At 38.5% G+C, this 23,398-nt stretch overlaps 1 protein-coding gene across 7 annotated transcripts in view; it reads right to left on the reverse strand.

The window, feature by feature from the left end:
• The window catches only part of IQSEC1 (IQ motif and Sec7 domain ArfGEF 1), a 332,174-nt gene that overhangs the window by 139,355 nt on the left and 169,421 nt on the right, over positions 1 to 23,398 (reverse strand). Inside the window, exon 1 of one of the 7 annotated variants that reach the window (XM_081317426.1) lies at positions 18,897 to 18,974. The exons of 5 other annotated variants lie outside the window; for them this stretch is intronic. The gene's annotated coding sequence lies outside the window, so the exon portion shown is untranslated. Of the gene's footprint in view, positions 1 to 198; positions 242 to 18,896; positions 18,975 to 23,398 lie in introns of those variants that run through there. One more of the 7 variants, XM_081317427.1, reaches the window with a different exon arrangement.

Here is a 23,398-nt window from a genome sequence, read left to right on the forward strand (position 1 = left end):
TCTTCAGTTCCATTCTGAGCGCAATTCACATACAACAGGAAAAAGACTGTAAAGATCTGTGGCTCCAGCCCGATGCATGCAAAAGAAATAGAATTGTACGAACATAATCTTCCACTGCTATACGGGTTCATTTAATTACAGCCTTAGCAAAAGCTAGTGCTGCAGTAACTTCCTTCCTGCACTGCATCATTCACCTACCTCTGATTTCACAGTTCCAGAGGACATAAAAAAAAATAATAATTCCGAATAACCAGGTGGAGTTCTGTCAGTTTCCCTTTGCAGTGGTGATCAAACAACAACTTGGGTGGGAGGAAGGGAGAAGGACAGGAGAGAGGCAGAGACAGAGAAGCCCTATTATGTCCAATAGGAGGATGCAGCTGGGTCAGTGCCTCAGCCTCAGCTGGAACAGAGTGCAGGATTCTTTGCTGAGATGTTCTGTACTGATCAGCATATTTGCCAGATGCTATCATGATGTGCTAGACCTCTGCCTTTTCTAACTCTACTCAGCAGCTTTCAAGGCAACTGTAATTCATGCAATATCTAATTTCTTTAGTGCTTCTGACAATCTCATTGGATGGAATAATGGCTGTCACCAGTTTTTAAAATGAGAAGGTGAATGTGCAGGTGGATTGGTGTGTTCTATGTGGAATGCCAAATAGAAGTATAAAAAGTGCATTTAATTACAAATTAATAAAGTCTCTTTATGCATCATGTTTACGATTAAGAGTGATGCAGGGTTAAATAGCTAACATATTAAACACCCAGACACCTAAAATCTGTATAATTTATGAACACTGAACAGAAATGTAAGACAAACAGTATCAGAGCACTACAAGGATAAGGCTGTTTTAACATGCTTAAAGTACACTTGCAAATCTCTTATACTGTGCCATACATGTTAATTTACAAGAACACCAATTAGATGTTAAGTATAATATAAATTTAGGCTGTTATATAAAATATTTCTTCAAAGTGATTTAAAAGCAAGGTTTAGTAACAACTTTCTAGGATCAATCAAAATGACAGAAAAGAGCATACAAGCTTTACATCACTGTCCCATCTACTGTAGCTCTTGGCTTCCCAAAAATCATTAAATGGGATCTCACATATTAAAAGATGATATTCTTTGGCTACTGAAAATCATTATATATCATATTAAGAAGCTTTCCATGCTGGTGGCTCCCTTATAGTTGGATTCTCAGTAGTATAAAATAACTCAACTTACTGTAGTATGTGAAAAAAAATCTGTTATAATTTCTAGTTAGTTTGTTGTTATAAGACCTGGATACATAAATGACAATGATTGTTTTTTTATTTAAAAAATCATATTTTTATATATTTCATACAAATTTTTATCTCATTTATTATTTTTCCTTCTGTCATATACACAATGCACTACTACTTTTGCCCATCTGTTCTATCTATTGAAACTCTCCAGGTTATTCATCTCATCCTGTCACGTTTCAGTTTCACTACAATCCATAAAAATAAAGCTGTTTATTTACTTACTTAGGCATTTGTGTGTTGTGTGTGTCTTTCTGTGTGTGTTTTATTCACAGCTGAAATAAATATATTTATGTAAATTTATTTTCTCCTAGCCAGATTCTATTCATTTCCCACATACTCAATTATTTACTTAGAATAGGCAACTACTAGGAATGTATGAAGCTTCAAAGGGATGGTTTGCTTTCATAAATTTTCAAACAAAGCACTCCATCCCGCTTTCCCCACTGCAGGATTTTTCACAAAGCAATGTGTAGTTTTCCTTGAAAAATAAAATGAGCATGTTGCTTTATCTTGCTCTATCTCAGAGGTCTGCTCAGCTTTTTGTCTGAGCATGGGTCCAAATACTTCCATGCTTCGGCAAATGCATGTTTCAAATGCTATGAGCTATCTTGCAATGTGTGTCAAGCTGCCTAACCTAAAGTCTTTTTGTTGAGCAATGAAAGTCTTCCAAGTCGGGCAGCTCATGTTTACTGTGGGAAATCCCTAGTCATCCATCCTTGCAAGTGCTGGAGGAGAAGGCTGAGAACAGCCTTCTTCTACAAGGTAGAATCAAAATGCCTTGACAAAGTGAAGCAAATCATGCTGTCTTCAAAGCTAAAATTGCATTGTCAAAGCAAACCTGAGACACTCTACCCAGGTCAACCAGTTTCACGTATTTATTTCTTGCCCTTGTTAGTAAAATTCAATTTAGTAAATATTCAAATCTTTTAAAAATCAACCAGTACTTTTAATAACAAAATAAGAAATTACACAGAAGGAACACACTGATACATATAGAAAAATTAAATAAACTAAGTTGTGCTCCACAGACCTTTTTTTAAAAAATGGGCCAAGTAGTTCATTTTAAAAGTACAAAAGATTTTTCTACTATACTATTATTTTATAGACATCTTACTGATTAACTAGGAATATGCCATTATTCAGATATAATAGTTTCTTTGTATTGCAAAGAGATCAAGAAGTTCTTATCCATGCAAATGTCTATAAATATGATCATAGAAAACTGACATCCTATAGTTCAGTGTGTACTGGCTGTGATCCAGTTTGATGTGGCATCACATTTTATCATTCCAGTTAAAGAAAGAGCACGGTTAGGATACTGGGTTGGAGGCTAGCAAGTCCGCGTTTGAGACCCTTGTGCTGCTGCATGATTTTTATTTTTTTTATTTTAATCCCATTTATATCCCGGCCTTCTCCGAAAACTCAGGGCGGCTTACAATTTAAAGCACAAATCAATGTGCTTAGCAATAGCCTTCATTCTATGTATATGCCTGCTTATTAGGGCTTTCGCCCCCCCCCCAGCGGCATTATTACAAAGTCAGCTTATTGCCCCCAACAATCTGGGTCCTCATTTTACCTACCTCGGAAGGATGGAAGGCTGAGTCAACCTTGAGCCTGGTGGGACTCGAACCTGCACTAATTGGGTGAGCTCCCATCATTTGCTTCAGCTCCTTGATGGGGACATGAAAGCAGCCTCTATGAGCATTCCCTGTGCAACAATGATTTCACCGGCTAATTCTTTCACCCCAGAAGTGCCTTAAATGGCGCCTCCAACAGGAGGGGGAATTCCAATTAAAGAAGGGCAGGCATTTTGCTCCATTGATTAAAATGAGGCGTCACTCCATTGAGAGCTTTGATCAAACCTCCAATAAAGATAACAATAACTTGGTACAGGGTTTGGGGCAGGTATTTGTTTCCCAAAAATCGTGATGTGAACACATATGTTACAGTCTCTCTTATTTTTCAGTAATGACTGCTGGGTAAACATATGAAAACTAATAAACAATTATACAACTCTTGCTGTTTATATTAATGACTTTGAGTAAGCAGGATGGAACATTTATGCTTTTGAATCTTGATATTGGATAAGACTCCTGAGAATACAAGGGATAGCCCAGAAAACAAACAAACCCATCACTGATCAAGTCAACCTACAGTTTTCCCTTGAAGCATAAAGGATCAGGCTGAAATTATAATGCTACAGAAACATTATGAAAAAAAAAACTAGCTTTCCAGACAAATCCATAATGTTGGGAAAGGGAGAAGGAAAAGGAGCAGGATGATCAGCAGCAAGGTGGATCAACTGAATTAAAGAGGTGATGGGTGAACCATTGGAACACTTAAAAGATCCAGTCAGGAACAGATTGTCCTAGAGGAAATTTATCTACATGGCCACTCAAAGTTGACACCAGATCATTATGGCACATAATGAATGAAAATTCACACTACAACATTTAGCAAATCAGACTGAAAATATTCTGCTTTGTAAAAAATGCATATCTTAAAGGAAAATAGAATTGATCTAGATGTTTTTGGTCTAAGAAGTTACTGAAAGGTGCTATATAACCATGCATGTTCTGAACCACTAAACTTTCTTCTGAATACAGATGTTACTGGTAATTAGGAAGCAGTTAGGGATACTTATCTGACTGGTAGATGGCAACAAAGAGATACAGAATCTAGTACTCAAACTCTTTTGTGCTATCTAATGGTCATCTAGATTTTTGCTGCCCAGGTAAAATACCCTTCAAGTAACATCACTCTCAAATGCTATGCATCAAAGTAGCATTCTCTCATGCCATCACTTCTGAACAGATAAGTAGAGGCGTTTAAAGACATTTAAATATCTATGTTTGCAGGTACAGATATGGCTATAACTGTCCTGATAATGGCATGTTTTACTGAGCTATTTTTCACTAGTTTCTTGAGCATTCTATTTTAGCTCAGTGTTAAGTGGGTAGCAACTTGCTTAAATAGACTTGCTTAATTCACCATCAAAGTGAATTAACTAAGTAGCAAAATTTTATAGTTACAAGATATACCAAATATAATATTTTTATAAACAATATTTTTATATGCAATGTGTTATTTTATGTTCAATTTTTAAAAGTTTCATTAGCACATTTGTGCTATCTTCTTAGGCCTAGGGTCTTTGAATGGAAAATGGCATGTGTGTAAAAACATTCTCTACGGATCAAACTGCACACTACACAGGGAAAAGAACTGACTTTCTTCTAAAGGTAAAAAAGGATAGAATTTCTTCTTTGTGGATCAAAAAACTATTATACTATAACAACTTTCCAGCAGGGAAAGATCTTTGCTAGGCAAGACTCATTAAGACAAAAATTCCTGAGTTAAAAGTCCATTGCTGTCAGGGAGTTCTCTGCAAGAGTGTCCTGTAATTTATTTAAAGAATATCATAACTGTAGTGTTATTTTTAAATATGTAAGGTTTCTCCTTGGATTTTCAATTGTAAACATTTATTGCTTTATTTGGTATATTTATATAGGCACTCATCTCACACATGTGACTTGAGTGATGTATCAAGTTAAAAGCACAAAAACAATGCAACAAAATGTCCAAAAACTCTAATAAAAACTATTAAAAACATTTAAAACAATAACCATTAAAAACTCCTGTAATCTATGAGATATACAAACATTACATGGCAAATCCATGTTCTGAGGTCTTTCCAGAAGGCTAGCAAGTTTAGAGCCATTCTGACTTCAGGGATAATAAAAGACCCTTGTGACAGAAAAGTTTCTCCTGCAGCCCATCAGATAACATGTCTTTCTTACTGGATATGGTGGGATGGGGAGATGTGATTGGGGAGAGGCACTACTTCAAATAACCCAGTCCCATAATATATATGGCTTCATAGGTCATTACTAGCATCTTGAATTGAACCTGGAAACAAGCAATGTAGTTATAGAACAGAGTTGTAATGTCTGCTGATCAAAGTGCATACATAACTGTCCTTTCTAGCACATTTTGTAGCAACTGAAGCTTCCGTATACTCTTCAAGGGGAGCTCCATGAAAATTTCATTACAATAATCCATATGGGAGGTGACCAGGGCATGAGTGACAGAGTATAAGGTCCCCTGGGTACAAAGTTGTACAAAGGTTCTCATAACCACAATTGCCACCTACTCATCAATCAGGAGTTGTAAGTCCAGAAGGACACCTCAGATTATGCACCAGGTCTGTCTGGGCAGTGCCACCTTATCCAAAACTAAAGATAGTAAATTTTCAGATCCTGGCAGATTCCAAATCCAAAGCCATTCTGTCTTGCAGCACTGAATTGAAGCCTTTTGCTCCCCATCCAAATTCCCATCCAAGGACCAAGTCAGGATGTCACAACTTTGCTTATTTCATCAGGAATAAGGGTATACAGCATTGGATGACCTCACCCAGTGGCCTCATATAGACATTAAACAGGAACATAGAAAATATCAAATCCTGTTGCATCTCATAACGTATGGGTCAAGGAGTAGACCTCTCACATTTAATGGTATCAAAGACCACCATAAGGTCAAATATTCCTAAACATAAAAATTCATTACAGGGCAAGAAATCTCTAGTTTGCTTCTTCCAAGAAGCCACTCTCCTCAAGTTAATATTTGCTAACTATGTGCAGAAGTAGAGTTAAAAACCGAATTCTTCAGAAGTGCTAGATATTTTGGAACCTTAGTATTGATATCTTGACTTTTTGTTTCCCAACTAAATTTTAACAACTACTCCAAGGTCACCTAGCCATCTTTGTGAGGCTAGTGAGGCTCACAGTCCCCTGGTTTCTAGCCTGTGGCTCTCATCTTATTCTATTGTCTTCCTATCACTGTAAGTTTACATCTATTTCTATCTACTCTATTCATTTTTCTCTATGTTCTATCCCTATGTTTTTAGCATAATGTTTTTTTTATATTAACTGTTTCTTAGCACTTTAACTCTTTCCTTTTCCCTCAGGTCTTCAGCTCTTATAGTCAATCTGCTTCGTCATTTGCTTCTTTTATAGATTTTTATTAAGGATTTTGATTACAATGCTAAAAACTAATACAAACTAAACCAAAAGAAAAAGGAATAGAAAAAAAGAAAAAGTGCCAGAAAAAAAGAAAAAGAAAAGAAAGTACAGAATGAAAAAAAGAAAAAAATATACAAAGAAGCGACTTCCAACCTAAGTATGGACAAATTTAGTAACTGTAACTAATTTACAGTTAGTGAGCGCCAAGGAATTGAGGCCTTTGAACTATGGTGCTGGAGAAGACTCCTGCGAGTCCCTTGGACTGCAAGGCGATCAAACCGGTCAGTCCTAGAGGAGATAAACCCTGACTGCTCTTTAGAAGGCCAGATCCTGAAGCTAAAACTCAAATACTTTGGCCACTTAATGAGAAGGAAGGACTCACTGGAGAAGAGCCTAATGCTGGGAAAGGTTGAGGGCAAGAGAAGAAGGGGACGACAGAGAATGAGGTGGCTGGATGGAGTCACTGAAGCAGTAGGCGTGAGCTTAAATGGACTCCAGAAGATGGTAGAGGACAGGAAGGCCTGGAGGAACGCTGTCCATAGGGTCACGATGGGTCGGACACAACTTCGCAGTTAACAACAACAACTAATTTACTCAATGAAACATATACAATAAATGTAGGTATTGAAGAACCTCATAATACATTTGTTAAACTATGAAGCTAGAAAAAGCTTAACAAAAATGAGAACATTTGATATTTATTTTGTAAATATCATTGGCGGCAATGGGGAAAAAGTCACGATACATCACGCAACGTCACATGATGTCGCAAATTTGACATGCCTGACCTAGATGATTGAGAATCTCCATAGACAGCACAAATTAAAAGCTAAAGTCCTCTTCAGAACTTTTAAAGGGATCAAATATAGGAAGAGTTCCCCTTCATTTTAGCACACGAGTTTCTTGGATTGGAAGTTAGGCAGGGTCAGGTTTTGTTAGTACCTTAGGTGAAAACTATCATGTAAAACTAGGTGAGACATGGTACTCAAAAGACAGGAAAGAAGGCAATTAGCAAATACTTCCTTGCTGTGGCCAAAAACCTCTGCATGGTTGTCTCCATGTGCTAGCCTAGAGTGAAATGAGACCTGGAAAAATCTTTACTTAATTCATTTTACTGAACATTTGTCTCTAGTACACAGGGATAAATATACAGCCTAAAATAACACTGATAAAAATGCTAGTCTTTATTTTCAATTTAATATTGCTTCTAAAATTAATTTAGGAGATTACTTTTAATTAGCTTCCAGAGTTTAGCACTCTGGGAATTATTCAGGCTTCTTGGAAAATCGTACTTTAATAAAAAATGAAATGAAATGAAATACAGATGGGGAAAAATAACTTGCTAAGACTTGTTCAGCTTATCCTTTAACTTAAAAATAGCTAATACAATGAATAAAAGTACTAGAGAAAAGATTCTGTCCTTGAGTAGCTTAATATAGAGAGTCTTGCATGAAAAAAACCTCTGTAATCAGATACTGCATAATGAATATTTAAAATCAAACTGCCTAGAAGAGGCAGATCACAACATTGTTTCAGCAGGATTAAATTTCAATTTCACCCAATTCCTAAGCATCCTTTCATTTCAATGCTTTCATTTTAAAGATACTTCTTACTGATGGCACTATAGAACATGTCCGAAAACTAAATGTGTTGTATTGTTTTACAATAGTAAGTTTTAACAAATAGTTTTTTAACACATAGTGCATTGGAGTAGTACAAATATCTGAATTAACACTATGGGCTTTTTGTATAAACTGGGTTTTTACCAAATATAATTAGTATTATATTAAATAATTCAGCTGTAATTACCTTCAATTATTAATGTTAAACAAATTATGGGAACACAAGTTTAACTGTATTTCCCGTTAAAACATGGAAATACTAAAGCTTGCGCAATGTGCCCTTTCTCACCAGACTTACTCACACTGATTGGAAGAAAGCTATATAAAGCAATTGTGTTTAACAGGGAGATAAACTGGGAACAGCTTTTCACCACGCACACAGGCAACTGATTCTACATACAAAATATATTCTTGCCTCTTTTTAGTAAATGTTATAAACAGAATAATAAGTTTGGCTTTGATTCAATTTAGCTGATTTTCCATAATGTAATAACACTAGGCTTTGTGCTATGAATGCTTATTTATTAATATGATCCTTCAAACACCCCAAGACTTTAAGGGAATGCTGAAAATTTTCTCTCATTTAGTTTCACACATACATGAATTTATCCAAGTGAGACTGAATTTATCCAAGTGGGAATTTTAAGACTCATAAATATTTGACCACTGTAACAAATTGGCTTAACACTGGAAAAAATATATAATGATGGGGACTCATCTGGTGGATAGGTTATATGCAGATGGAGACCATCTGGGATTTGACCTGACCCATGGCTGGACTGTGTTTGTTGCCCAAATTGTTTAATTATCAAGATCTGTGCTTCAAAGAAAGAGAAACCCATACTATAAAGGAAAAAACCCTAAAGGAAAAAAACCCTTAAGCTATCTTTGAGATTGTGTCATGTGTTTTGCTCATTTTTATTTTTAAGAGCTACACACAAATCAAAGTGTTATAAAAATAAGGTGAATTTAGAATGTAATTGTACAAGGTGTTCTAAAAACTGAAATGCGTTGGTTTAAAATGCACGTCACCAGAAAATTCCCTGATATATAATTCACTGGGAAAACAAGCATTATTTCTGCAAACCTTTGGATATTTTCATATCTTCAGGAAAATAATTTGTAATGTATTAGTGTTAGGAAATAGCACAACTTGACTTAAGAACATTCTTAATATTGTTTGAACTTGTAAGATGTGTCCTTTAAGAAAGTATGGTAATAAACTGCTTTATTTTCTAAACTTATTTCTGTGAAAATAATCATGCTGCACATATGGCCCAAGAAATGGTGAAGTTAATAATATTTAAAGTCTACAATTACAGCATACTGTAAGCATACAACATACAATTACAGCATACTGTAATCCTTGGTGGAGCAGTGGGCTAATGCCTCCTTAAGTAACACCAGCTGCCTGCAATTAGTGCAGGTTCGAGTCCCACCAGGCTCAAGGTTCACTCAGCCTTCCATCCTTCCGAGGTAGGTAAAATGAGGACCCAGATTGTTGGGGGCAATAAGCTGACTTTGTAATAATGCCGCTTGGGGTGTGTATGAAAGCCCTAATAAGCAGGCATATACATAGAATGAAGGCTACTGCTAAGCTTGTAAGCCGCCCTGAGTCTTCGGAGAAGGGCGGGATATAAATGGAATTAAAATAAATAAAAATAAATAAATACTGATATGTTCCCATATTAGTTTATATTAACCTTGTAACTATCAGAATAATATTCATAAGCATGAGTGTCTAGATATTACCAAACTAATTTAGGTATGAAAATTACTTTGTATATTAAAGTACATGTACTAAAATAAAGATAGTAAATAATTCAAGACTTCAGCATGAATCTAAAGTTTCTTAACAAAAGAGAATCTGGAGGTCTTTGGATAACTTGCAAAAGAAATTTTTTATACATTGATTCAACTAAACAGATAAATATATTGTACAATATATATATATTGGCCTAGGGGTTAAAACAACTGCTTAAGATGCAGTCGGCCCAGGTTCGAATCTCAGAAGGATATGGCTGACTGATGAGAACAAATAAGTTTGAAATGATCATATCGGTCTCCCTTTATTCTTTGTTAGCAAGCAAAAAAAAATTACACAAATATGAGCTGCCACTGCTATGGCTACTGCCTGTAAGATGGCCTTGGGCTAGGCTGAAACAGGAAATAAGATTTATCCCATGTCTGGGACTAAGCAAGTGTATTCTGAATGCTTATAGGGTGTCAGTGTGAATTCTGAGTTTGGGAATATAATTTGCTTCTCATACACTGCCTCTTATACTTTGATACTCCATATCAAAGTATATAGACTCTATATACTTTGAGTATATATTATAGAGAGTGCCTGAAATAATTCATACTTCTTCATTAATTATTAATACAGTAATTTAAAAAGTAGAGAATTTTTTTAGATCAAACTGTTGTTAATGTTATAAAAGCATCACAGAGTGGCATCTAAATCACAGAGTGGTTTATCTAGACCCGTACCAATCGGGCTTCAGGCCGGGCTACAGCACGGAGACGGCATTGGTCGCTCTGATGAATGATCTCTGGAGAGCCCGGGACAGGGGCCATTCCTCTGTCCTAGTCTTATTAGACCTCTCGGCGGCTTTCGATACCATCGACCATGGTATCTTGCTGCGACGCCTCAGGGGACTGGGAGTGGGAGGCACGGTTCTGCGGTGGTTCTCCTCCTTTCTCCAGGGTCGCTCGCAGTCGGTGCTGGCAGGGGGACAGAGGTCGACCCCGAGGCCTCTCGCTTGCGGAGTCCCCCAGGGGTCGGTCCTCTCGCCTCTCCTGTTCAACATCTACATGAAACCGCTGGGTGAGATCATTCGCAGCTTTGGAGTAGGGTACCATCAGTATGTTGATGACACCCAGCTTTTCATCTCAACTCCAAACAACATCAGTGATGCCCTCGACGTGATGTCCCGCTGCCTGAAAGCGGTCCGGGAATGGATGGGGAGGAACAGGCTTCAACTGAACCCGGACAAGACTGAATGGCTGTACGTACCGGCAAGCCAGGATACTCAGAACATCCCATCCCTTAACATCGGGGACAAGTTACTACCCCTTGTTGATAGGGCCCGCAACCTGGGTGTCCTCCTAGACTCGCAGCTCTCACTGGAAGATCACATAGGAGCGGTGACCAAGGGGGCCTTCTCCCGGGTTCGACTAGTTCGCCAACTACGGCCTTATCTGGACCTGGATGCCTTACGTACAGTCACCCATGCCCTTGTGACCTCTCGCCTAGACTACTGTAATGCTCTCTACATGGGGCTGCCCTTGAGATCCACTCGGAAGCTTCAACTGGTGCAAAGTGCAGCGGCACGGACACTCTTGGGAGCCTCCCGATACTCCCATATCACACCTCTCCTCCGTGCGCTGCACTGGCTTCCGGTTGCCTTCCGTGTGAAGTTCAAGGTGCTAACAATGACATACAAAGCCCTACATGGCATGGGTCCGGACTACCTACGGGAGCACCTTCTGCCAATGTCTGCACCCCACCGTCCTGTGCGCTCCCACAGAGAGGGCCTCCTCAGGGTGCCACCGCTCAAGGAATGTCGGCTGGTGGCCCCCAGGGGGAGGGCATTCTCAGTGGGTGCGCCAGCACTCTGGAACTGCTTGCCAACCGAAATCCGGATGGCCCCCGACCTCCGCACCTTCCGGCGCGACTTAAAAACTTACCTGTTCCAGCAGTCCGGCCTGGCCTGATAGCTCTAATTGGGGTCCCAGTTTGTTTTTACTATTGTTTTTCACTATTGTTCAATCTGTATACCTACCTTACTCTGTACACCGCCCCGAGTCCCTCGGGAGAAGGGCGGTTTATAAAAACAAATAAATAAATAAAATAAATAAATAAATCATATGACAGAATAAAGTAAATCATTTAAGGGTACATCCACATGTCAGAATTTTTAAAGGTTTAGGCCATACTGTAATTAATTCAAAACTATATTGATTCAATAATCCATGGCACATACATTTTCAGAACATAAATGAAATACAAAATGAAGCATACTGAAATATTGCTATTAAGAATGCCAAGAGGGAAACACATTCTAAATTTCCAAAGTTTGTAAAAAGCAAGGGAATAAAGAGTATTTGAGGGAATAAAGATTATTATGCAATAAATATTTATCAGAATGTTTTTCTTACAGGCTGTTCACTAGGAAAACTGAACTTTATGTATTTAAATTCTGTAAAAGATATATCTGGTAAAATTTTTAGTTTGCTTTGGTAGTAAGACAAAAACACAGGTTGGTATCACAATTCTGTTTCAAATATCAACAATAACACATTGGAAACAATTACTGAATAAAACAGTATTGTTATTTATTGTTAAAATGTGCTGAATGTAATTTTTTAAATTTTAAAAAATTCTTGTCATGTTACTATATAACAATATTGTACACAAGGTACTTCCATACTTACCAACTGTTTAAAAGCCAGTTTTCTTAAGAATGCTACTTCATGAAGATGCCTAACGTATTAAATCTGCATACATTCTCCTATTCTTGTTTGAATCACAGCAATTTCAGCAACACTAATTGTTACCAACACCAATAATACAGTATGTGTAGTTTAGTTTCATGAAGTAATTGCTGAAAATTATAACAGTCTTGTGTCAGCACAAATGCTGACCCTTGTATTCTGGAAGTGCAGAGAGGATGAAAAGCAGTAAAGCAAGCAAAAGTTTCATACCATAGAGAACATCACCAAATATTGTGAAAATAATTCTCTTGTCTCAGTACTGTAACTGGTTTTACCAGTCTCTTGGTACTTTTGCTTCTACATTAAGAAACATTTTGTGAAACCATGGTGTAAATAAATAATAACACTGTTTTGGTAACTTCTCCAACTAGATTAGGTTTCTAACATCTAGGGTTACATAGTATAAATGCCAGTTTCAGCTGCATGAAACTACAGATCTTCAGCATACTGAAGGCTGTTGGAATCCATTAAAAAGTTTGAGAAACCACAGAGAATTCAGGAATAAAGTTGAGTTAAACATAAATATGTTGGCACATTATGCTGAGTTCAATCAGATTTGAGCATGCTAACAAATAAACAATTCAAATATTATTGATGGCAATAAGAGAGTTAAAATATGCTTAATCAGTCTATCGATGCCGGAACAAAAGGTTTTTGCTGCCTAAGACAAAAATCAACATGGCAATCTTCACCACTGTGCACAGACTAAAGCAATTTGGTTGGTAACATTCATTATGGCCGACTGTTTCCTACCATATATGATAACAGCAGATTAATTTAGGGGCCCATGGTGTGCTATGTGTCACAAGTTAATTTCTTGCAGGCATTTGAATATCCTGGTATCTGGTTTTAAGACCACCCCACAATAGGACATGAGGACACTGGACATTGCTTTGGTTTATCTCTGAGAGGGGAAAGCCTTTGTGAGGTTGTGGCCTCACTTTTTTTTAAAATAACTCTGTAAGGTTTGCAGGGCAACTACAGAACTGTAAGTAAGTTGGCTGCTGGATGAGAGATTAATTTCTCTTAATTTTTTTAAAATTTCTATTAGCATAGCACAGGGGAATCTGGGAAAGTTATTTTAGCTCCAAATACCATTTGGCTGTTTAGTGCTCCAGCTCCTTCTGACACAAGTACTAACTGCTTTAATTGACCTAGTTAAGCAGATCATATGAACATAGCCTCAATATTTTTGCTTTTGTACTTGATTATAAAAACAGAGGTATCCTAGAGATATATTTGACATATGCAAAACAGAAATGCAGAACTCAGTATGGGATTATACCATTCCACTATGTTAAAAACTTAATACAGCAGTATTAGTCAGTTTCTTTAGTAAAAGTTACCAAGTTGTTCCTCTTTCTCTTCCTCTTCCAATACCTCCAAGAGAGATCTACAAATTATGTTTTCTGGTTTATTTTTTATTTTAACTTTTCAGAAACGTCTGCAAGAAAACAACCAAGCTCAGAGATCACCAAGAATCCCACAGCTCAACTCTGAGCAACAAATATTCTATCAGTAAAATTTGAATCCAGTACTATTTAGAAAGACGTTAGTGCATTGTTTGCAACAGAAATGAAGCACGATAATTGAAAGAAGGTTCATTGAAACAAGATGGAGAAAGTCTGTACACAATGAAAAGCTCCATGACATCTCACAATAGAAGAACAATGTTTTACTTTTTCCAGATGTGTGAAGCTTTGAAAGCAAACCATCAAATCTTTTCTTTCATTCCTTGAAAACTGAACTTTAGGATGCAAGCATAAAGCTATGCATTACTTTCTTGTAAACCCTGCAATTTATTCCTTGTGGGTAGCGAATATGTTGACTAAGAACGTTCCAGTCTACTTTTCCAACCACTAAACCAAATTTGGGAACTACTTCAGGCTTTACTATTAAAAACATTAGTAATGCAATATGTAATTGATTTTATGCCTTTCTTGGCAGTGTTTACTATTGCTTTTGTACATGCATGATTTTGTATATCTGGAATGCTAGCACTGCAAGGACATACAACAGAAATGCTGTGAAGAATTTTAATTTTTTAAATTTGCAGCATTTAATATAGTCCTGGGTATCATTTATACACAACATATATTGTTTTATGCATAACAGTAGCCTAAAAACCAAATCTCTAAGAATGAAATACATATCTCTGGATACTAAATCCATTCCGTTTGAAAGCTTTGTAGGCCCAACTAGTTCTTTTGACATTTCAAAGAGCTCAGGCAGACACACAAAGACTTTATCATTAGCTACTCTAGTGTAAGAAAATAATTTAAGACAATAATTTGATTATTTTACTGCAATAATCAATGAAATGGAAAATGAATCAGTGGAATGAAAAATGAAATATTATCTGGCAAGCATGTGATAGGTAAACAGAAGGACTGACTGAAATTTAGCAAATACATGGATGAATTATTTTGATCAGACTCCATTGCTTCCTGAGAAGCCTGAAGAGCTCCAATATAGTTGAAAGCATCAGCAGGATGGAGTCAGTTAAATGAAGCAAGGAAAGCCTGCAAGGAAAGGAGATTTGGAATAGCATGGCTAGGCAAAAGAATATAACATTATTTTAGTCTAATTTAAATAATCTACAGTAATCCTGTTCTACTATGAACACAACATTTCAGATGATATCACTTGTATGTAAATGATTCTTTTACATACAAGAGATAGGATTTTATTTACATAATTGTATACTTGTTCCTGTAATTGATAATGCTTCTGCTTAATGAAAGTTTGGGTCCAACTAGACAGAAAAAACATTGCTGAAAATGAAAGTGGCTGCAGCAATGGACAGTTAATTATCAAGTTATCCTTTTCTAAAATATGATAATCTGGAAATTATGACCTCACAGCATGATTTAAATACTCAACATGTTTAAAACTCTTTACATGAACTCAGCCAGAAAGGAATGTCTATCTCTATAGAAGCTGACTATAGTAGCTAATTTCTGGGATAATTTGTTTTTTTGATTAGATCTAAAAACAAAATTTCAAAGCTTTTTGAGAGAGGGAGGGAGGGAGGGAGGGAGGAAGGAAGGAAGGAAGGAAGGAAGGAAGGAAGGAAGGAAGGAAGGAAGGAAGGAAACGGGACAGGAGGGAAGGAAGACCAATGTGGAAAGAGCTTACTCCAAAGTTGGGTATTGTGGGTGGGTAGTTCAGGGCACCAATAGGCTAGGACCTAGGTGATGTACACTGATATACAAATGGAAAGGACTGAAATTTATGAAAGTGGAAGCAATAAAGGGAGTTAGATACCATGTGCAGCCTATTGGTAGCCTATCTGTGGTTTTATCTTATATTTTCTTTCAGAAAAGTGGAGAATTAACAAAGCTGCTTTAAGGGTTTGTAATTCTTATCACAAGGGGGAATTCTGAATACATATTATAAAAAGGTAAAGGTTCCCCCGCACGTGCGTGCTAGTCGTTTCCAACTCTAGGGGCCAGTGCTCATCTCCGTTTCAAAGCCGAAGAGCCAGCGCTTGTCCGAGGACGTCTCCATGGTCATGTGGCCGGCATGACTAGACCCCAAAGGCGCACAGAGCGCTGTTACCTTCCCACCGTAGTGGTCCCTATTTTTCTACTTGCATTTTACGTGCTTTCGAACTGCTAGGTTGGCAGAAGCTGGGACGAGTAACAGGCGCTCACTCTGCTACGTGGCACTTGGGATTCGACCCGCCAAACTGCCGATTTTCTGATTGACAAGCTCAGCGTCCCAGCCCACTGAGCCAAGCAAAAGCTAATTTCAGTGTTGCTTCACAGTAGACTCATGACATCTAACATTTTATACTAACACTTTATTCCAAATATTTAAAGACCTGTATCTAGATCATTAGTTTGGAATGCAGTGATAGGGGCGTAGCTAAAACATCACCATACTTGAAAACATGGTAAATCTAAATTTAATCCAGACATTTATATCTTTTTTTCTGTAGCAAAGATAGAAATAGTTATTTGTCAGCTATATAAACAAATACCAATCCTCTTTAAATCTGCAGTGCTTTTACTTGTGTATGACTCACTGCTTCCACCTTACTGTTTATTTTTTGTGCATATATTCTAGGGTATATTTTTTTTATATCCTGAAGGTCAGAGTTAATATTCTTAGGATAATGGAAACTATTTCACTATTCCATAGTCACACCAGTAGTGCCTCTAATCCTGACCAAAACTATTCTTTACATTTATGAAAAGAAAGCTCAAGCAATCAATCCTACTTTATATATTAAGTAACCCTTTGCCCTTTGGACCCCTTGGGATCTACAGCTACAACAGATTTTTTTTTTCCTTAAAGCCTCTTATGTGTTTAAATAAATGTGAAAAGTCATGCAAATATCCAGACCAGGCTATTTCTTTACCACAGTTAATAATTACAGTGTGAACTACAGTGATTATTTAGACCATGTATTTCCTTGAGGGTGACGGCTACAAAATTCCCATGCAAAACACATGCCACAGTTTAAAGAAATCATAGCATGAAACAAATAAGGAAGAAACCCCCTGAGCCATTCCAAGTACTTGCTTAGTGGTGTCCTTCCTCACATCAGCTTCTTTCAAAGATACAGGATCAGAGCTTAGAAAAACATTCAATGTAACAAACAGGTCAGAAGAAAAAGGAAAGGATTGTTGCGCAGCAGCCACAGTCTGCTGTACTCAAATGGATAGCCCGTTTTAAAAACATACAGAGCATCAAGTAAGACTCTGACAATACTACCCAAAGGAATATATTAAGTTACTCCTATGCTTTTACTTATATCCTACAAAGTTCACTTGCAGTGCCTGTAAGTGCTATCCATTCAAAGGAGTTAAACATTTAAACACAGTTTGACACCCAGCACAACTGAAGGAAAATAATAACACTCTTCTTCAGTCAGCATTTGCTGTACTGTACAGAAAGCCAACAGAATGGAACATTGCCCTAGACAAACAGACTGAGCCCACAGGACAGGCTGTAACTTTCAAATAGTACCTGATTGTCCTGACTGAAATGCAGTATTTCCACATTAGATTCCACACTGCACTGCCATCTCCCGTCATGACCACCTCAGAAGAACTGGAAAAAGCACACTTGTTCCGAAGAGCCAAATAAAGTAGCACATTTAGCAGTTGTAGAGCAAAAGTTAGCCAAGTTTCAGGAGGCAGTCAAGCTCTGATTCATGATCTCACAATGATTCCCTAACGTCTGCTGGCTTAAACTCTGCAACTCACAGAGGGAAGCCAGTTTTCCCATCTGAGATCTCAAATTACTGCCTTCTTCAGTATTTACATTACTCACTAACTAGTAAATCCAGCTCTGTTTGGAAAGTAACAAATCCTTGGTACAGATGACTAAGGAAGTAACTGTTATTGGTTATTTATTTCTATGGTTCCAGGACATTATTTGCTAGAACCACAACTGTTTTAGGAATAGGAAACAAAATTAATTCATAAGGCAGTAGTGTAAACACCCCAACACTTTTGCCTAATGTAATGAAGTCCTGTGCCAGAAAAAGTATGACTAATATTCCAATGCTGGATATGAACACATATTACAGGAATGACAATCTACACTCCCAATATTATATGAAATATCAGTCAGTAGGGGAAGTCTGTTATTGAAAAGCTACTCAAAAGGAAAAGCTTAAATGAAAAGGGACAAACTAGAGATAAACCCTGTTTGGTAATTCATTTATTTTACCAAGCTAAAATAATGAAAGAAATGTTGCACTTTAAGCACTATTGATTACTCATTATGCATAGTATATGTGACAAATATGTTACAATAGTGGTGGGATTCAAATATGTGAACAACTGGTTCTCTCTGTGGAGGCTGCTTCCTGAAGTCCATTCTGGGCATGGGCAACAAAAAATTAGCTACTGGTTCTGCCGAACTGGTGCAAACTGGCTGAATCCCAACACTGTGTTACAGTATATATAGTATAAGTAAAGTATATGTAATATTTCCTTTACTGCTGAATAGTAATTCTTTCAAGAACCATTTTGCCTGTGCCATCATTATATACAATTAGAAATCTAATAAGAGATCCTTCTGTTCTTGTTGCTTGTGGATTTCATGGAACACTTTTCATGCAAAGTGAAATAGAAAACTCATCCAGATTCTTATGGATTGTAGGGACAAAGATAAGTATTTGTAATACTATAGTATTGAGAAACAAAGGGCCAAATTCAAGCCATTTTCTGAACAAGAATGCCTTTATATTATAATCCTTGTTTTGTTTTTCTGAGAAACAAAGCTTCATACTGTAGGTCAGAGCTTTCTGTCAACATTGTGAAGGTTTTTTCCCCTTATTACCATTGGTCTTGTAAATTAATTTGTAAAGAGAACAATAATATCAATCGTACTAATGAAAGTATGACCATTTTCAAGACCCTAGATCAGGGTTCTTCAAACTTGGCCAATTTAAGACTCTCTCCTCCTGCCCCCCCCTCTCTCCCTCCCTCCCTCTCTCTGATCTTCTGCTCACCTGGCAAGCTGGCTTCACACTGTTCTCGGACAAGCTGACACACATTCTTATTGGGCTGGCTCTCCTGCCCTGCTTTCTCCTGCTTCCTGTGGAGACGCAGCAAAGGCAGGAGCCCCGCCCAATACATTTGTCAGCTTCTCAGAGAACAGCGTGAGTTTTACACACACACACACACACACACACACACACACACACACACACAGAGAGAGAGAGAGAGAGAGAGAGAGAGAGAGAGAGAGAAGGGAAGTGCAAGTGCCTCTCTCTGTCTCTTTCTCTCTCTGTAAACTGGGAGCCACAGGAGAAGGCTGAAAGAGCCGCATGTGGCTCTAGAGCCGCGGGTTGCCTGTGGACTAGGGGATGGTAGAGCTCTGAGAAACCCAGAAAGTAGAGGTCTCAATCTCTTTCCCATTATCAATACTGACTAGAAGCAGACTGAAACAAAGGAGAACAATTATTGAAGCATCATGCATACCTCATATCCAATCCCCTATGCTGAAGAATACCATGACTAATGAAAGCTGCTGAAAGTCTAGGCAGGCCACAATAAATGAGCTACCATTTAGTAAAAAGGAAATGTTAAGAGACTGGATGAAATTGGGTCTAGCAATAGCACTTAAGGAGAAGTTTCATAACTATCTCTTTCAAAACAGCTATCTATCTATCTATCTATCTATCTATCTATCTATCTATCTATCTATCTATCTATCTATCTATCATCTATGTATCTAAACTCAAAATAGTGAAAACATTAATACTTGTGCCTCTTATGTCCCTCAGAACAACACTGGACTGAGAGATTGTCTGGCTCAAAGTCCCTCTGGAATCTAATACAGTCCATCAGATGCTGTAGGTGGTATTGGGATACTTGAACTGGTTCAACCTCTCTGCAATGGGATACCTTCTCAGAGAACTCCATCAACAGAGTGACCTATAAGCTACATGGGATGTGGATGCCTTTTTGACTTTTGCTAGCTAGCAACATAACTTTGGGGAGAGGAATCACTGCTAGAAGTTTGATCCAAGTAAGTGTAATCTCTCTGGTACAAAGAAAAGATAGTCAAGGTCAGGGTCTTCAAACTTAGCCCTTTTATGACTTGTGGACTTCAATTCCCAGAATTCTTTTGAAGACTCATGGTCGAGATCATCAATATGGCTCTGGATGGCAACTCCTTATGAGTAAACTATGGAAACTGTTTTCATGGTCGACTTAGGAGTGAAGTAGCTGAGAGCTGGGATTTACATCAAGCTTAAACTTGCAAAGCTGCCTTTATGGAAACTAAGCTCAACTAAGCCTTATATCTTAATCACTTTTGGGGTGTTTTTTATTCTTTGCATATTAGATAGATTAAGACTGACAGACTGGCAAGGGTTTACTTCATTTATTAGGTGAGTTTCCCTCTTCTTAAAAGATGATGGTGTAAAACTTTTTAAAAGTAAATGATTTTACAAGACTATGCAGCAAAATGGGACTTAGTATATGGATTTTAAAAAGTTAATAACAGATTAAGGGGCCAGAGGGATTTGGAATTATGGTTTTGAATTATTTAGAAGTTATTTTCTCATAGGAAAGTGAAGATTGTTTTCAGGTTTTTTTATGATAAGGAGACCTTAAAGCTGGACACTAGAGCCAGAGGATAAAGAAATTAGAGCAGAAATCCTTAGTGCAAATTTTTGAATGCATTTCAGCTAATTTTTTTTGACAGAATGGATTAAACACTTGAAACACTTGATAGGTTTCACAGAGCATGTTCTAATGAAGTTATAAAACAAGAATGAGCTGCAATGGATGTTTATAAAATTAATTTGAAGAGAGAATTAAATGTAATACAAATGAATCTGATGGATAGTTTACTCCCTGAAGGAGATGAATAAACATTAAATCAGGAAATTGATTTGGATAATTTTTTTTCTTCTAGATACATAAAAAAGCTCTCTCAGATTTGGAAGGACTTTTTTTTAGAAGTAATGAACAAAAGAATACATTTTACTTATGGATACAAATTAAATGTGTTAATGTTCTGAATTACCGTATATACTTGAGTATAAGCCGACTCGAGTATAAGCCGAGACCCCCAATTTCACCCCCAAAAACTGGAAAAAGTTGTTGACTCGAGTATAAGCCGATCCGCCGTTCTGCAAGCCTCCGCCGCCGGCGGAGGCTGGATCCGCGCTCTGCAAGCCTCTGCCGCCAGCAGAGGCTCGATCCGCCATTTTGCAAGCCTGAATACACAGGAATACCCTGTGTGGCCGCGGCTCTCGGGGAAACCCTGGCTGTCCGCTTCCTTGCTCCATGCTGCCATTCGGGGCCCGCGCGTTCCCCGGGCAAATCGCGGCGCCCAGCAGGCGAGGAAACACGCCCGCTCCAGTCGCCCCCCCTTCCCTCAGGAGACGTGAAGCAAGTGACCGCCCGGAGCTTACCGAGGACTTGCTTCGGTGCTTCCAGGATCGCGCGCACCTCTCCCAAGCCGCCGCCGTCCGGAGACCTGCCGAAGTTTGGGGAGGTGCGCGCAGGCAGGCAGGGCACGGAGGTCTGCTTCTTTCCGCAGCGGAAAGAAGCAGGCAAGCAGGGCGCGGAGGTCTGCTTCTTTCCGCAGCGGAAAGAAGCAGGCAGGCAGGGCGCGGAGGTCTGCTTCTTTCCGCTGCGGAAAGAAGCAGGCAAGCAGGGCGCGGAGGTCTGCTTCTTTCCGCAGCGCACCTCCCCAAACCTCCCCAAACGTCGGCAGGTCTCCGGACCTCCGCGCCCTGCTTGCCTGCTTCTTTCCGCTGCGGAAAGCAGACCTCCGCGCCCTGCTTGCCTGCTTCTTTCCGCAGCAGAAAGAAGCAGGCAGGCAGGGCACGGAGGTCCGGAGACCTGCCGACGTTTGGGGAGGTTTGGGGAGGTGCGCGCGCACCTCCCCAAACCTCCCCAAACTTCGGCAGGTCTGCGGACGGCGGTGGCTTGGGAGAGGTGCGCGCGATCCCGGAAGCACCAAAGCCTCGGCCGCGCACAAGTCCTCGGTAAGTTTTTTTGTTGACTGGAGTATAAGCCGAAGTGGAATTTTTCAGCCCAAAAAGTGGGCTGAAAAATTCGGCTTATACTCAAGTATATACGGTATTTTTACCTTGAAACACAGATGAACAGCAAATTATTCCTATGACTTTTTTTAAAGGGTTAAAGAATATTTTTTTTAAAAAAAAGTCAGGGCAGATTTATAATATTGGCTTTTTCAATCAGGGTTAAACAAGGAAAATCTGGCTGCCCTTACTGGACTTTTGTTGACAAAGATTGATTGACATGGTATTTGGACTTTGCTTTCTTATCTAAGAGACAAACATGATTATGAAGAATATAGTTATATGTGATTCCTCTTATTGAACGTTTGCTGCCAAAGACTGATTGATTAGCATTTTGATTTTGTTTTCCATCCTAAGAGGTGAGCTATAGGGACAAAAGAGTTTTTGTTTTATTTAAAGATGGTGGTAAGCTGTTAAAACTGTTTTTACCTGCTGACATGAAGGGAGAAGCTACTTTTCTTTTCCATCTCTAGTACCCTATTTTAATTCCCCCCACCTTGACATTTGGTATTTTTATGCTTGTATTTTTTTTGTAATTTGCATAGATTTTTATTCTTTTTGTGTATAATTCTTAATAAAATTATTTGAAGGAAAAAAAGTTTGCTCTGTCCATATCAAGGAACTGATGGTAATATCTCTCAAGTCCACATTGCCATTGCCCCAGGATAAAAAGCAGATCTAACATTTCCTTTGTTCTCCCCAGAGGTGGTCCAGAAGAAATTTGGATCAGGTCCAAGGAATATCTGTACCCAGGGATGGCAAGTTAAAATCTGACACAACTTTAAAGTATTCAGGTAGAGAGGTTGCTGTATATCAGGGAGGCTGGTAAACATGCAATAATCCCCTTTGATCCCTTCGTTTAAATTGATAAATTATTTATTTTATTAAATTTATATACCGCCCTATTCCCGTAGGACTCAGGGCGGTTTACAGGGAAAATTAAAAGCATAACATACAAAAATTAAAATCAGTTAAAACAATTAATTAATTCAAGTCCCCGAAATTTAAAACTAAAACCCAATTAAAAATTAAAGCCCCTCAGTCTGGGCCAGACAGCTCGAAGAGCCAAGTTTTCAGGTCCCGGCGAAATGAACGAAGGTCGGGGGCAGTCCTAAGTTCCGTGGGAAGTTGGTTACATAGGGCCAGCGCGCCCACAGAGAACGCTCTTCCCCTGGGAATAACCCGCCGGCATTCCTTAACCGGTGGTACCCTGAGAAGGCCCTCCCTGTGGGAGTGCACAGGACAATGGGAAGTTGATTCCGGCAGCAGGTGTTCCCTTAGATAATCTGGACCCAAGCCATTTAGGGCTTTATAGGTCATTACCAGCACCTTGAATCTCACCCGGAGGGCAACCGGAAGCCAATGCAGCTCGCGGAGAAGAGGTGTTACACGGGAGTATCAGGAAACTCCCATCACAACTCACGCGGCTGCATTCTGCACCAGTTGAA

Source organism: Vipera berus (assembly GCF_964194415.1).
Source record: "Vipera berus genome assembly, chromosome: 2".
In the NCBI taxonomy this organism is placed as follows: Eukaryota; Metazoa; Chordata; class Lepidosauria; order Squamata; family Viperidae; genus Vipera; species Vipera berus.